The sequence below is a fragment of the Phalacrocorax aristotelis genome, chromosome 5 (genome assembly GCF_949628215.1).
Source record: "Phalacrocorax aristotelis chromosome 5, bGulAri2.1, whole genome shotgun sequence".
NCBI lineage: Eukaryota > Metazoa > Chordata > Aves > Suliformes > Phalacrocoracidae > Phalacrocorax > Phalacrocorax aristotelis.
In genome coordinates, this window is record NC_134280.1 from 25,947,580 (window position 1) to 25,964,859 (window position 17,280).

The following is a 17,280-nucleotide window of genomic DNA, read 5'->3' on the forward strand; positions in this document are numbered from 1 at the left end:
ATTTATTAAAATTATTTTGATTGAGTGCACGTGGACCCCTGCCTTCTACTGGAGAATATCATATGGGTTCAGCTGTGTGTCATAAACCTCATTCCTTTAGTAAATGAGAGAAATACTCTAGCCTTTCTTGAGGAACCAGTCATGGTTGGGAAGTAGAAATGTCTTTGCTGGGGCTATGAAGTTCCAAGTAGCCACAGTATGCAGCACAGCGCCAAGAGCAAAATTGCTACGAGGTCATGGATTTGTTAAAATAAATGTTGTTTTCTATCCAAACCTCAAGTGACATTATAACAAGGTTTTACTGTTCTCGCTGTCACTTTGCATTAAAAGTCTTGGACTGGTGAAGAAAGGCAGAGCTGAGGAGTAGAGGACAAGTAGGGAAGTGCAGAGACGCTGTGTAGGTTCATTTTTGGTGGCAAAGAAAAAAAAGATTTCAATGGCTTGACAAAGCAGGAGAAATGCAGATTGAACTGTAAACTATGAAGTTCAGTCTCAGGCTTCAGTGCACTAATACACCTTAATTGCCCCACCTGGGGCCTCCATACACCCTTGCCCATGGGCTCAGGAGCCTCATTTAAGCTCAGGCCTGGGCACCCACTCCTTGCCTGAGGTATGCTGTAGGTGTACTTTTTCCCAGACCTACACCTGAATAGTTCCTTGAATTTCCCAGACTGATTTTCGACTTGATGTGTTACTTTGCTTTTGCCTTGGTCATCACTGGTGTATCAACAGGACGTGCTACTGTCACCACTGTGCTGCACTTTCCTGGCTCAGGTGCTTTATGGCTTTGCCCTGTCAGTGAAGTCATTGCCTGGCCTCTGTTCTGACCACCCTGAAGGAGCAGCTGGCCCTTGCTGCAACAGAGATAGAGTTCTCCTTGGGGAATGCAGTCTGGAGGAGAACCAATAGAGTGCTACATATCTGAGAAGAGGAAGGAGAAGAACTGTGCTTCCCACTCTATTTCACCTCCTCCAATCCCTGATTAGAGGCAGAAAGATCTTCCCTACAAGGACGTGAAATGTGTTTCATGAATTTCTGAAAAGAAGGCAAAGGCAATTGTAGACTCTTGCAGTCTCCATATTACTGGCAGTCATGCAAAGAAGTTGCTGGCAAACTGCATGGGAAAGCAAGCAGTAAATACATGCCAAGAAGTAAAAATAAAAATAATGACGGTTCAGACTTATTCAGTTTCCATAGTATCAAAATTTTAGCCAACAAGACATCATTACTTACCTGATGTAGGATCTCCAGTAGCATATCAGCCTTTTTACCAAGCCCCTGTCAGATATTACCATAAAATAATTACCTACATTTAGAAAAAAAGAAAAAAAAAAACAAAGCCCACGACAAAACCCACCCACACACCATGACCTGAGGTTCATTGCTTTGATAGAGGGAAGTCAATAGTCAGGAAGATGTCAGAAACTGAAGCTGTATAAAGAACATATTCTTAACTTAAACATAAAGAACACAGCATACAAACTGGGAAAGGGGTCTTGAACCTGGTGGTACTGATAGCTCTGCAGTTATATTGCTATGCTGAACAGGCTGACTGTAATTGAGCATAAGAAGATCCTCATAGCTTATTACAGATGAGTAAAAATAAGGCCCCGAAGATGGAAGTGATGAGAGAACTCTACCTCTTTCAGCTCAAGTAAAGAGGCTTTACTTTTCTAACTGATGGTAGAATAGAAATGGAAAAACATTCAGATTACCTCTTAAGAAAAAAAACCAAACCAAAACAAAATACCACAACAAAACACCCAGAAAGGATATTGCTTGTGTCTTTTGGCACAGGTCAGGTCAGTAGAATTCTCCTCCCATGAGATGTGGAATGGCTGCACAACTACTCTGAAACAGTTTTTATAGCATCTGGGAGCTGTTCTGAGGCTTACTCGCCTGAGGGTTGATGCTTGGTCTGTGGATCTCCACTGGCATGGAAATACTGATCATGCCTCTCCTGGACTATCCTCATTCCAAACATCCTTCTATACATTCAAGTGACACTTTTTTCCATTCCATTTATTTTGTAAGAGCCAAAAGCTTTGACCAGGATGTGGGAGGACTCTGTATTTTTATACTTCTCAGATCTTAGCACATAACCCACAGGAAAGAAAGAGCTGAAGTTACTTGTTTGCTTCTTTTATTAGAAATAAAAAAGTTCACAGCTCTTTATCTGTCAGTCATTTTCCCTGTTAAACGTCAACATGCATCTGAGGTTGCTAAAAATGCAATATCCGGGTAAGATTCAAAATAAAAAATAAAAAAATATGCATGTGTACCAGACAGTCCTGATTAATTTCCAGCCCCTTTAAAGTGGCCTTTTTCCTCTCTCCTCAGATTTTTTTCCTCTGTTGTTGTTCTCACTATCACCTGTCATTACAAATACAAACCCTGTTTCCTATTTCACTGTAGCTAATGAAGCTTGGTTAAAAAGTATGGCCTCTAAAACCAGTAGTTCCAAGGTATTCACAGTCTCTGTATAAAGAGTCCATGTATCCAAAGCAAGGACTAATGTAAATGGCAGTGACAGGGAGACCCTTCTGCTCCTGGCTAGGGCCTGCTTTTCCTACAAAGATGAATAATCCAGAACTTATTTGCCTCTTTATGATTGTTCTGACTGATAATTATTGGAAAAGAATGTTGCACTGAGTGCACACTGTTTGTTTAGCCATACAGCTTAGACTGTAAAACAGAAAATAATTAAATAGCCAAGATGCTCATCTTTCAAACAAGCATACTGGAAAGATGTTCTAGCACATTCTGTCCTCTGCAGCCAGAGTAATCAGTGTTTTAAAATAATGAAGGTTCCTGGTAATTCTTGTGTAAATTCCTAACTTATTCTACAAAACATCTAAAATGTGTATCAACTATAAAGGTGGTGTGCTGAGGTCTCCATTTATGTTCATATGCTGGGAATATAAACAGCCCTGCATACCTTTTTCTTAAACACACTCACCGTAGATTTGTCACTCTGTTCAGTTTGTCTCAAACCTAGAAACCTTGTAGAAGTAGTTTTTCATGAGCTGAGGTCATTGTGAGGTTTTGGGCTTACCATGTAATAGGTTCAGGTTTGTGCTTTCAATTTACTGTAAAGTGATTTTAGTACTTAAATACCAGACTATCTCAGAATAGTTGTATGCATTCCCACTCTAATAATTCAAATCAATCAGCATATATTGCTTTTTCTATTTCTTCTAAAATTATTACATTTACAAGCTACTAGTTCATTAGCAGAACTCACAATAGCAAGAGATTAGGGGGAGAAATTGATGCAACTAATGGAATAATGAAAATGAAATCATTCCCACAAAGGACTGCATTTTCAGCAAAGTTTTGTTCTGTGGTAAAACAAAACTACAGCTGTCAAAAATATGGCACCCCAGCCCCTTAGTAAATTTTAAAAATACCATCTGCAGGCAATGCAGTGCAGATAAACAGATGTCGCAGAAGTACAAAGCCCAAAGAGAAAATGGTTTGACAGTTCTAAGGTTAATATGCCTGAAAAAAAGATAACATATGTTTCTCTGATGAAGAAAGAGACTGCAAAATGTAACAATTGCTAACGTTTATAAATAGCTATTGACTGACTAATACACAGTTAATACCTGCATTCGTTATTGTTTTGAGTTTCCTTAAGAACAGTAAGTAGATCAATTAGAGAGGACTACAGGTTCAGCATCTTTCTGTGTAGCATTAGTTGTTTAGTTTAACTGGAGAAGGTCCCTACACTATCTTTAATCTGCTTGTGGGGTTTTTCTTCCCTTGTCCAAGAACTCCTCTCATTAAAGCAAACTCTTTTGAAATATGCAACACTGGCTAGCTTAGTCCCACTTACTAATGGTCCTGAATTGATTCTTAATTAGTTGCAGTTTTGGTCAGAATCCCATTAAAATAGCTGAGTGCTCCAACAGGAAAGAAGGAACCAGCGGGTGTTCTGCTGTGAGCTGCTGAGACAGGGTGAGCTTGCACCCACAATGGCAGCTACGCAAAATGCAGTGAGATTCAAATCACGCTCCCTGTCCTGGTTTGAACACAAACCTTCGTATGGTAATTTATCCTCCATCTATAAAACAGGATGAAGAAAGGCATCCAGATGCTGTTAGAAAACTTGCATTCTTCCAATACTCTTCTAGCCTCTTCTTAAGGAAAAGAAAGGATACAAATTCAGAAGAGTATGAAACCTTGCAGTAAATCCCTGGTCTTCTTTTTCTGTATAACCTTATTTGCTATATATTTTCTAACCTTCTGTTTATGTTCTAGAAAGCCTCTGGGAAGCTAAAGAGTACATTTTCGTGTTTTTCTTCCAAATGACTATTTGCTATGAACTGAAGCATATTTTTGTTTATGAAGGGAATCAGTGGTCAGTGTACAGCTATTGCTTTATGATTTGAGTTTAATTATAGAAAAGTGGGGTATCAAGAAAACAAGCTCTTCTAAAGCACTATCTGGAGCAAGTGTCCCTGTTGTTAGGGGACAGTGATGTCACGTGAGCAGCTTTTGTATTCAGCAGTAATAATTCACTGCCTGCATGGGAGGATTGATCCCAGCTATGGTATCCCCAAAGGAGCCTCCACTAGGAATGGGCTCACATACTTTGATCTGCAGATTAACATGAGCAGGATCACAAGCCTTTGTCTCCTGTAAACATTGTATGTCCCTAAATTTGTATCCAGCAAAAGGCTGAGTCTTGTGTTTATTTGGGTAATGAATTGCAGTAATTAATGCATGCATTGATTCCTCTACTGACTCTCCCCTAAAGGCCATTTCCATTTTTAATTTATAGAAAATGCATACGATTCCTTTAATCAGAGCACAGTCTGGAATCTAAAATAAACACTCACACAAAAAAATATAGTAAATAGAAGTGAGATTACTGAGCAGAATTAAGGTAGGAATTTAGGTATACAGAAGTAGAAGTTGTATTTAACATTATATTAAAAGACACAGCAATACTACATAGCAAGGAGTATAAGAATATGCATTTGGAATTTTCAGGGCACATCCAACTCTATAATCAGAGAAGCACAAATCCTACTATTTCATTGAACAGGCTTCCACTTACTTCAGGGCTCAGTTTGGTCCCTAACATATGAATGCATATTTATGTCACATATTTCTATTACAAGGATATTTTGATGCTGTCTTTCTTTCAGTTTTTTATGGCTTCTGCATTAAAAAAAGACCCTACCATTTACTAAATATTCTTGAGGGGGGAAGATTCAAAGGAGCAATGTGTGCTTCCTTTATGAATTGTGACTATTTCTTATTTGCTAAGTGCCAAAACTGTACTCAGCATTGCACAAGATGCAAAATGCAAACAGCCTTTCCCTCACAGTCCTTCAGCCCAAAAGCAGTTTCTAGCATTCCAAACATTACCCTGATATTAAACTGGACCATTCACAAACAACGTTGGCTTCAGAACAAAGCAAAAATCAAGTGCAAACCAAATAACACAGTTTAGGAATAAAAAAAAACCCAACAACAAATTATATCTGATTTTCTCTTTTTTAATGCTGCAGTCCTTTCAGACATTAAGATTGTCTTTTTCATTACTTGGGAAATGCCTGCCTTGTATCATACAGTTCCTTGTGTATTTAAAATTTCCATAGACATATTGAAACGCATGTAAAATATGCCTGGGGAAGTATAAAAATACAGCATTATAAATATACAGCAAGGCAGATGATGCTGTGCTGAGGAATGCATTCTAATATTTTTCTGAAATGTACAGGTAATATAAGTTAGAAAATACCCCATCTTATGTATGCAGCGTAAAGGACACAAAAAGAAAGACTGATTTGGAAGAACACACAAACTAAAGGAATACCTGATTAACCTTTCACTGACTCCTGGGCCACGTGATGCAAAGCTTGCCTTCCTCTTAGAGTGATGGCTTTAGAAGAAGATGTTAAATTTAACCTCTGGCGCAATGATAAATTGACAATAAAAAATTCAATGGCTTGGTAATTACCAATCACTTTGGACATCGGCAACATTTTTCAGTTCTGTCAGTGCTCATTGGCACAAAAGCTTCAGCTGAAATTCTCTCGATCTCCCTCTTTTTAACTTTGTTTTCATGATGCAGATTAAATCTGCCACCCTATTACTGATTCATTTTCCTAATTTTTCATGTCTGCACCATGCCCCAGCTGCACTAGGCTGATAATTGTGGAGCCCAGCCCTGATGATTAACATCAGAAGAATTAATTATGCCTGCCATTAAAATTCCAGGTTGCACATGGTGATCAAGAAAAATTAAGTTTCTCTAGGCCTCTAAATCATTTCACCTTTGAGGAGAATGATAGTGCCTCGACAGCTAAACTGCAGCCTGCGTTCCAGAAAAGGTCTAAACCACACACCCTTTGTGTAATTCACTAAATGCCTTCCTAGTTATTCTCACTGGTTTATTCCACTTGCTAAAAGGATTTACTGCTCTCCAAATAAAGACAACTAAAGTATCTAGCTGACTGCTTGATTCCAATATAAAAGTCCTTTTTTTTCCTTCTTTCTGAGAATCTTTGAGGAGTATCTGTTATATTAATTTCCAGATTAAAGCATCACACAGAGAATGAAAGATCCAGGCACAGAAGTAGTTTCACAGAATTGGTAGATAATTTACTTTTATGCCAGTTACAAAGTGAAGGGAAATTATGATTTTAGTGCTAGGTGAAGACAATGATATTTCTCAGAAATAAATTGATAATGAAACAAAAACAGATTCCTAAGATCTTCCTATGATTCTGAAGGCTAAGTAGCAATGAGTAAGGAAAAGCCTGTTGACTGACTCATTTCGAAAATTATTTTTGCATGGGAAATTCAAAATGTATTTGGTCTAGCCTAAGGTATGACATTTACTACAGCCATAAAGAGTAAGATGATATGCATTTATCATGTTCTTTTTCTACACTATGTTTTGTTTTTAAATTACCATAATCATGCATATTACTGGCCTAGCTTTAGAAGACTGTGGTGAGGAGTCACATTCTGATGAACGGATGTAAATATCATATGTAAAATGGTAAAAGTCACTCACTACTCTACAAAGAGTATGCATGAACTATGCATCATATCTGCTTCCCTTGTTATGTTTAGGCAGTACCACCATAGTAAAACTATTTAGATGTGGATATTCTTGTTAGCTTTTACAGATGACAGATTTCTAGAATAAACTTAACAGAATCAGACCAAAGAGCAGCACAAGAGCAATTATCTTCCCCTATAAAATATGGTACAAAATGGGAGGACTCAGTACATTTAGAGATTAACTTCTACGGGAAGTCATGTGTATGGTGAAATAAGAGAAAGACCCTTCAATTTAAAACTTAAATCCTTGAGTTTAACATGAACATCACTGCTATAGCTCAAGGATATTGTATTCTATATAAAATAGGCCATTTAGAACTTGTGAGGACTTTATTGCACTGTCTCACGAATGACAACTAGCATAGTATTCGTGATTAAATGAACATTTATTGTATTTGTAACAGTATTCCAGGAATGCCATAAAATGAAGCATGAAGTCATCCATTTAAACATTTTTAAAACATGTCTTAACTGAAAGCGTTGAAAGTATCTCCTTACAAGACTTTCAGCTAAATCCAGATTTTTTTTCTTTCTCCCCCAGGACACAAGGAATAGCTCAAAGGTACCAAGATTTTCCACAAATCACAGATGTCTCCGCAGAGGATCAAGAAAACAGTCAAACACATTGTCAAAAGCCTATGAAATAAGGTGAGAGAAGTCTGAATATACTTACTGGTCTTGTCCATTTCTAACATCCATGGAGAGAGAGCAAAGGAAGTCCTAAAAGGGGAAGACATGACATGCAACACAATGATATGGGATTAAAACAGTCATGTAAGATTATGTCAAACATTTTCTGAATTAGACCAGTATTCAAAACCATAAATTCCATTTTTAGCAAGCATGGCTATCAGGTGATAAAAGGTTCATCACAGATTTAATTTTAAGACTTAAAAAAGCCCAAATCTAACAGTAGCAGGGTGAAAATTAACTGTAGTGATTTTTGATACATTTAAAACTTACTGCAAATAGATTTACTATGTAAATACATAAATGCTGTACCAGAATAACAATCAGCACAGTATGAGCTTTGGGAGAAGAGTATCTTCACTGACCCCAGTCTTGAGAATGCCAAAAATTAAAATAATTCATCTTGAAAGCAGCTTGAAAGGTGACTCTGGGATTAAGGTTTAGGCCTGGGAAGACAGGGGTTAATATGTTCCATTTCCCCTAAAATAATCAACAACCTTTGTCCAGTTTATTCTTACTAGTTCACAGATGACTCTTGCTCCTACATATGTGCACATAGTACTTTATCTACCAGTCAACTGAAATAGAACAGAAGCTAAAGAGTACAAGAGTACAACAGAACTAACATCATCTCAAGTCATGGAGTTAATACCCAGTCCAAATCCAGGCTTCCTCATTTATGGGAACTTGAATATAATATTTGATTAATTATTGTAGTGAACACAGAAAACTTCAATCAGGGTCTTACATAAACTATTTTGGTTGTAAGAGATTTCAGTTCTGAATCTCTAAATTTTGGATAATGCTAATTTCTACTCAAAACTTGACACATTAGCACAGGGAGAAGAAAAATATTGTAGACTGGGAAGGGAAAAATAGAAAAGCTGCTTGCAGAAAGAATTTTACATAAGTACAGAAACATTTGCATTGTCCTCTGACATCAGAGAAAATTCTGTCAGAACAATGTCAGGATGTGAATTCTTTCAGCCTACTGGAGAGCAGCTACAAGAAGTGACACTGTTTCTTGCAAAAGTGAGATTCACAACCTGGCTTGCAAAACCCCTGTAATACTTTGATGGTTAGGATGATCAGCTCTAAATAACAAAAATAAGCCATACCCAATTTCCAGGTAACTGGCAAATTTAAATTGAGATTTAGTTATCAAAGATCTGTATGAAATGTACTAGATAAAGAGGTCTCTGCCATTTTAAGAGATACAATTCCAGTTTTTAGCTGCTCAGCCTTCTTTTCCCCTTAAAAAAACATTATCCCATCCTTTCTAGGTAAACACCATCTACCATGAAAAAAAAATCCTTTTGCATTGTCATTGATGGTTACCTTCTGCCATCCTTTATCCTGATTTACTTTGCCTGTTCATTCCAGTGGCATGATTAGTGAAATAAGTTACTACTGGGCATCAGGAGAATTTGGCCTTTAATCTTCTACTGGTAATTCCCAGCACCACAGCTGATTGAAAGCCCCTGTGTCTGCCATCCAGATTTTTGCTAATGTGGTTTTCTACAATATCACATTACAAACTTGTATTAGACATACAATGTGCTCACCTTTGGCACGAAAATAACAGCTATCATGTGCACAACATCTTCCTGAAGGACAATGAGGCCTTCAGCCTAATCTCTTGTGCACTTTCTTTTTGTGATCTTTTTGGCATGGCTACTATTCATTGGTTTGAGTATCCACTTGAATATTGTTTACTAACAGACTTTTATTTATTTATTATATATTTGCATTAATGTGACCATGAACTTGAACCCACTGTTACAGGTGCTGTAAAACACAGGGGGTCTTTACTCAGAGCTCACTTTCCAAACAAGACAGCTGATGATGACGGACCAACAGAGTAACATAAGTAAGCAATGAGACTGAATGTGTCAGCATATTGTTATAAAGTTTTTGTAACCATCACAAAAAAAAAAAAGTTTTGAGAAGAATAATGTAAAACCATTCCCTTCAAGCAGAATGAGAATCATGTCTGACATTTTTTATTACACACACATTGATACAGCAAGAAGTGCTTTTAGCGGTGATATTTCCTCTGTGTTATATTCCTCCCATCCATGTTATTTAGGTATTTCTTCATCTCCCAAATCTATATTTTTCCCATGCTGTCAATGTGAGACTTATGTCTGTGCAAGCAACACGTGACGGTGTGAGAACACATACAGCACAGCAAACAGTTAATTTTGAGTTGCCGTCTGGTGCATGAATTCCTGAATATTAGCCAAAGAGTTCCAGAGGAAAGCATACCTCCTGATCATCAACTTTGCCCCACAGCTTCACCTGTCAAACAAATGAAGCAAACTGGTAATGCTAGACACCTCTGTATCAGTCTTTTATATCCCAAGGCAGTTGATGCCCCTCTAGCCCCACATACAAATCAGGTGTACCTCTCATGCACTATAATGAAGTAGATTGGCAGGTCTGATTTCAGCATTTTTCCTGTCAATTTGCCACGATTTCAGAGCTGTATCAACTCGCTAAAGATCAGAGACAACATTCCAGTGTTGTGTGAGAATCATGGAGGGGAAAAAGAGAAATAATTTACTTTGAAGTGTAGCAGGCTTACAGTTATACAGTGATGTTGCACTGATGCAGCTAGACATATCTGTCTTCTATACAAAGTAAAAACCACTTCATAAATACAGGCAAAGGAGAGGAAAGTTCTTTTTCCGTAACTGTTGGTGAATGAGATACCACTTCAAGAACCCTAGTCTTGCTCACATGAGTAACCACTGACTCCAAGAAGATAACTTGTATTTCTAAGGAAAAAAGTTGTATGAGCAATTGTAGAATCAGCCTCCAAATTTGCACAGTAACATGGTAAAAGCAACTACTAGTGAGGAATGTGAGAATCCAGGGAGCATCATACAGCTTGAAGTCATAAATGATAAAATGTTCCTGCACTGTAACACTGTTTTCTGTGGCTGGGACACTGCAACAGACTATCTTGGTTCCTTCTCTCTGTACCCACTACTGGCAAAGGAATGACTGGCAAGCCCTCTTGCTGTAATCTGCATGTTGCTTTGTCACAGGCTGTAGCATGCCTGTCTCTAAGCCGATACAGATGGTACTATGTCCGCTGTCTTCTCCACATGCGCTTTCTTTCTGAGCAGTCATGCACTGGGCTACTGCTCTGTAATGTGCATACAAACAAAGACACAGCACAATGCAGTGTGATATTGCATATCATCTCTTTTTCTAAGGAATTAATAGTCATGACTTTCGAACAACGCTTAATTGCTATTAAAGTTAGCGATATTGCTATGGAGATGCATTTACTTTTAGAAAGTTAAGAACAACAACTAAACTTTTATGCACACAAATTCTGGACTTATTTACCCTACTGATTTCAGTGAAGTGTACCAGTTTAAATAATTCCAGACTTGTTTACAGTTAACTCTTAAAGAAAATAGGATAATTTATGCATACATCTTCAGTTCTATGCTAACCAGATGTGGGCTCAACCTCCCTTGCTCTCTGTCACTGTAATTTGACTTGCACCATATCTGCCTGAAATAGAATACAGTGCAATCAGCATATATTTATCTATATGTAAATCCAGAAGATATATACACTCAAACACATAGCAGCAAAATTTTGCCACATGTTTATGGGGCATTTCCTATTACAAACTCCCTGAGGATGTTCAGTTTTCAAGTCCTTTCCCAATTACACTGCAGCAGGCCAGGGAGCTTTCCTGTCTAATGTAAGCCACTAGAAGACAATTCTTCCACGCGGGTGTCGTGGTGTGGAAGCTGGCCCGTGCAGTTTATGGTGCAGCAGCCTTTTAGCATTTGAGTACCACCGGCTGGTCACTGAAAGAATATTTTAGCTCTACAGCTCTCATCCTACATATTCCAGCTGTTAAACTCTCAGATATATGTAGGCTTTCATATTACACATCTTTTCCCAACTCTATGTTCATAGGATACTATCTAAATTTGGAACATACATTTTCTGTCATCACTCAAATCCATATCTACAACCTATTCAAATTGCACCCTTTCTCAAGGATTTCTCTGTCCTGAAACAAAAACAAAACTAAGTCTTCCTGCTGACAGGTCATTGCCTGTTTCCACCGTCTTTCACCTGGCATGTCCAGTACAACTCCTAACCAACTCAGATGTTAACTAGAGCCAGCTAATACCACTCCAGTGTTTGCTAAAGTCTAAGCAGACTGTTCATTCTTTGGAAGGCAGATAACCATTTCTGCAAGGCAGGGCAATGTTCACATCCCAGAATAAAGATTTTACCACACAGAGTTAATCTTATGTTCCAGATACATATATAACTCGCTAATCACATCTTTTACAATCATTCAGGTTCACGAAATTGCATATAATTGGTCAGAGGGTGGGTCCTGATGCTGTAGGTTTAACAGCTTTAAATTATATTTAAGAATATTCTTTTTCTTCCAGTAATAATTTTTACTAATTTACTGTCACCACCTGCATACGGAACTCATCCAAAACATAAAAAGTAAAATTATGTTTATTTAGGTCAGCCCATTTTGTTGGCAAGATCTGGTGGGACAATTCACACAAGTAAAGATTTGGCAAAAAATTCCCATGACAGTTTCAGTTCCAGATCTCCAGGGAAGTCTATGGAGATAGCAAAATACAATTAATTAATTTTTATTTAGCAATCATCAGAATAAGGATAACTGAATTGGCAAAAAATTCACAATCATTTTTTCAGAACTATACTTAAAATATTACGTTTCCCAATTAATTATATTGCTTAGGAAAAAAAACCAAACCAAACCAAAACCAAAAGAAACCCCAAAGCACACAAGAGAAGTAGTGATTAATAATGTTCTAGTTTGTTACACTTCCATTTGATGGGGGCCTGGTAGCTTGGTCAATATTTCATCCCCGGTGATTTCCCTTTTCACATACTACTAATCCATGCTCCGGGTTTGGAGAATAGGCCACTAGTTTTAAACAGTCTCTAATTCCTTCCATTTTGCAGTGTCAGCTATGTTTCCTTTTAAAATATCTTAACATTGAAAAATTAGTAACCATCCTCCATATGCTGTAAAATAACAAAACTAGCAAACTGATGGCAATTTAATATATTCTGATTTTAAACAGTAATTTACAGAAGTCTGACATTCACTGTCAATGTATTTTTCCACAGTGAAGAAATCTGCATGACTTCCGTACTAACATACCCTTACCTGACCTTCCAGAAAATACAATGGCAATAACTTTTTCATAAATAATACTTTCTCATATTCTTTGCAGTGACAGTAATTGTTAAAAACATAATTTGGAATGAAGATAAATCTAGAAACTTACAAAATATCCTCACATTTTCTGTAGTGACTAGGCTCAATTCCTCAAGGGATTGATGGAGAAAAAAGACACCTTTCTCAGGGCAGTTTCCCCTCCTTATCCTATACTCAACACAACCAGTACCAGTCAAAGGTCAGGGGACAAATAAGAGCTACTCAGCTAAGTGAGGCTCTGCAAGAGACAGAGGTAAATTGATATGGATGTGGGAAACTCGAATGAATGAAGAATTAAAAAGATGTTCCCACTGGTCTGGCACCTGTAACAGAAGACAGAAAACCACATATCCTACTACCTATTTCAAAACTGTTCACCTTTCAAATAAGACTGGCTGGGAAAAGGAGTGTGACATCTCTTCAAAATCATGAAGTCAAGCATTTTGGTGTTTACACAGGTTTTACTCAGACACATAAATTCCAGATTAGGATATATCGAAAGATAGGTCATATACTCTCACATCAGGTTCTCTGTTGAAGAACTGGATCTTTATATGCAGACTTGCTTTACCAACCTTTCTGCAAACATACTCAACTAAGGACCAAAGTTGGAAATCTCTTATAGTCAATCTTTTGATGAAATTCTCAGCACTTAACGATTTTAATACAGTCAAAAATTCCACAACTTGTTTGAAACTGAAAAAAGTTTGCCTGAAAGACAAAGCCTTGCAGATTCAACAGTGTTCAAGTTTTGATTCTGCTTTGATTTAATTCAAAATGCTTTGCTCTTTCTTCACCAGCTGATACCATACAGGAGTAAATCTTCATACTCCTCTTTAAGAATTGCTTCTTTCTGTGGGGGGATTTGGCTTCAGCAATATGGGGAAGACTCCAAATGATAAATAACTTAAATATTGAACAAATGGCAACATTTCATTCATGCTGAGCAGGAAAATTTAGCCCCCATGGGTTATGTTACTGGGAACTCCTTAAATCAAAATATGGAAACTCAATATCGAGGTACATAAACTATAAGCTTTATTGATCATGTCTCTTGTGACTGGGCATTCCTACCATGCTGGAGACATAATTCTGCATGGGGCTGATTTCCTTCAACACTGACTTAGGGGTGCTCAGTGTATAAAAAGTCATAAAATCCTGTTTCTGCACACATGTATCTCAGAATAGAATGTGAAGGAATTCTCAAGGGTACTCTTTTCTTTAGCTTTTCTGAAATCCTGGTCAGGCATCTAAGAATCCTGAAGAAAATTAATGGATATGCTTTCCAGTGGAGGAGGTTGCCTATTTGGCATAAACCGTAGTAACAGTATGAAATGCCTTCTGATAAGAGGCCAATGTCATTTTGTTTTCTGATCTAGTGCAATGCTAGTAATCCATTCTTACATATTTGCATAACTTTGCTTTATATCAATTTGAGTGACTATTTACCTGTCATGTATGGCATGATAGTGAGTAGATGCAGAAAAGGACAGCCAGCAGCGGGTGAAGGAAGATGCCAAGGTTATAAACCAGTGCTCATATTTACATTCCAGCATTATTTTCAAGAGAAGGTTGTCCAGCACAGACATAGGTGCAAGTAGAGACCATCAGAGCTCTCTATCAGGTAACACCCTCTCTGGCCCATTTCCGTAAATTCTCCTTAGTGGCATGTTTTATTGCCCCAGAGACACCACATGACGGCTATTTATTTAATTACTTGGAAAGCCCAGCCAAAGAAGGGTGTCTCAAGTTTGGCATGTTAGTTTCCTGCTTGCAGATTTACAGTTTAGCACTATTTGGGTTTTCAGAGTCTCCTTGTTAAAAGTGCGAGGGGTCCGTTTCACCAGGTGAAGTACCACTGCTTTGTCTGTCTCCGAACAGCTGAAATCCCCCAAAAGGCACAGAGCAGAAGTGCAGTCTGCTTGAAAACTGGTGTGTGCCGCCCCTCCAACCACTGATTAATATTCAACATATTCTGCAAGCAGAGCTCTATATCAAGTTCAGTATTTTCTCTGTCCTGTCCTTTCCTTCCCTCCTCCCGCCTAATTTTGTAGACAGACAGCCATAATACGCAATAGAAGCATAACTCTTTAAACTGAAAATGTCATCACTTAAGAATACAAGAGAGTGGTATGTGTCACGTATGTCTGCAAAATGCAGTTGCTGTCTGTTACAGTCTGTAGCAACTTTTAAATCTGTCATCACGGCATGAATTTCATATTAAGCTCCTTCCCAGTGCTTTAGCCAGGAAGTAAAGGGGGGAACATACTGTATCATTTATGGGCATGCTGGTGCTGGGTCAACCATGACATCACTCTCCACTCCGCTGAGCTGTAATGAGGTGAAAAGGCAGCTTTAGAACAACATAGCACTTTATTTATTAGGAAAATTTAAGTGTGCGTGTATTTCAATTTATGATAAAACTGAAAACAAAGGTTATGGACTGTAGCTCTCCTACAGCACAAAGTAAGGGGGGAGGGAAGGCATTTTGTGGATGGTGAAAGATTTAATGCACATTAAGCACGGAAGATTGAAAGTTCTGGGCAGGCTAAAATCCTGTACTGACAGCCCAACCAATTAGAGGTGGTACACAGTGCATTTTGCTGCAGTCAAATCGTACTGTATACTTCGCTGAAGCAAGAGCCTAATTGAGACTAGCTAAAATCTTCACATTCCAAAGGACATAAGCATATAAATTGAGCACAGAAGAAAAGAATTTGGTGAGAGTTGGAGGCTATAAGAGCCCTTGATTGCAGAAGGTTCCCTAGAAACCTGCAATGCTTTTTTAATAACCTTAGAGAAGCTAAACAGTTCATAGCATCTCTCCAGATTAATGCTTAAATATAAGACGGACATTTGTACCTTACAGTAAGGAAGGTTTTTTGCTCACAGCTGGAGATGGGACAAAAGAGGTACAAAAAAAGTAGAAAACCACAATGCAGAACAGGTCTGATCAGACTTGCAATTAACTGCTCTTGTTCCTTTTTTCTCAATTACTTCTTCTAGTGTTCAGTTTTATTTTTAAGGTTGGCTTAATTGTTTTTCATGCTCAAGTGAAACAGTAAGGAACATATTATTTTTACTGCAGGCAGAGTACCAGCAGTTGGCTTCTTCAGGAAAGCACTGCAAAAGCATCGCTGTTACTTACTTCCCTATATTGAATCTTGCCTTGCTTCTAAAAAGGGCATCCCACTGCCAGCTGATCACTAACCTGGTAATTCTGACTCCCTTGGCATGCACAGGAAACCCCACACCCATAGTATTCGAACAATATTTTTAGAACACTACATGCAAGCTGAAGCTTTTCTGTCTGCAAGATCTGAACACGGTAAGTACCAGATCTATGACATGAATTTCTAGGCACTACTTTAATGCAAATAATAAATAATAATTTACATAAATACCCTGCCACATATAATTAAATAGATAATCATATCTAGGTTTAACTAAGAAATGTAAATTTTGATATTGAGATTCTTTTCCCTATTACAAGATATTACTTTAACAGCTCTGGTCCTAAGAAAGAGAGAGCCTGAAATTTGTCTGTAGCCAGAATATCTAGGGTTATAACCTTCCTAAATCTCACAAACCTCTAATACCTAGCAAAAGTCTGAACAGTATTTGGCAGAAAATACTCCATGAAAACCCATCTGGAAGGGTCAGTGTCAGCCCCCAAAAAGGTGGTATTCTTTTTTTCAAATTAGTGGTAAGATGCTGGGGTTGTAATTTTTCAGATGAAATGTAGAACTACATGCCTCAGTGTTCATAGAGGTTTAAGAAGCCATTATATGTTTCTCAAAGCAACTGTATTATTACTGGCCAAACTCTCACATGGGGGAATTAATTCTGCACAGTATATTTATCCCAAGAAGGGAAAACAGTTTCTTTTTTTTTTTTTTCCATTGCATACACGTACCAGGCAAATGTCTCAAACATTTTTAAGATCATGCTTCAAAAGTTAATATCGACCTTCTAGAAAAAAGGAATGAAGTAGGCAGAAGAGATAATTTTGTATATGTTCTTATTTCTGCCAAAAAATATCCACTAGACAGCATCAAATATTTCATGAGTTGCAAGGGCTACATTTCCAACCATGCTCTGCAGTGTATACCTTAAAGAAAGTGCTGAGTAAATGGGGAAACACATGCAGTAGGCAACTCCTCAATCCAAAGGCAATCAAAACGTAGACATCTTTCATGCTTTCTTTGTTCTTTTCTTGATTTTTTGGGTAAGGTTAGCCTTCTATATTGTCT

The 17,280-nt window shown here is 37.8% G+C and overlaps 1 long non-coding RNA gene across 1 annotated transcript in view; it reads right to left on the bottom strand.

Annotated features, from left to right (window-relative positions):
• LOC142057482 (uncharacterized) overlaps positions 1 to 17,280 on the bottom strand; it is a 260,201-nt gene that overhangs the window by 150,845 nt on the left and 92,076 nt on the right. The window contains exon 3 of the long non-coding RNA XR_012660659.1: positions 7,760 to 7,806. This is a non-coding gene — a long non-coding RNA (uncharacterized LOC142057482). The remainder of the gene's footprint in view (positions 1 to 7,759; positions 7,807 to 17,280) is intronic.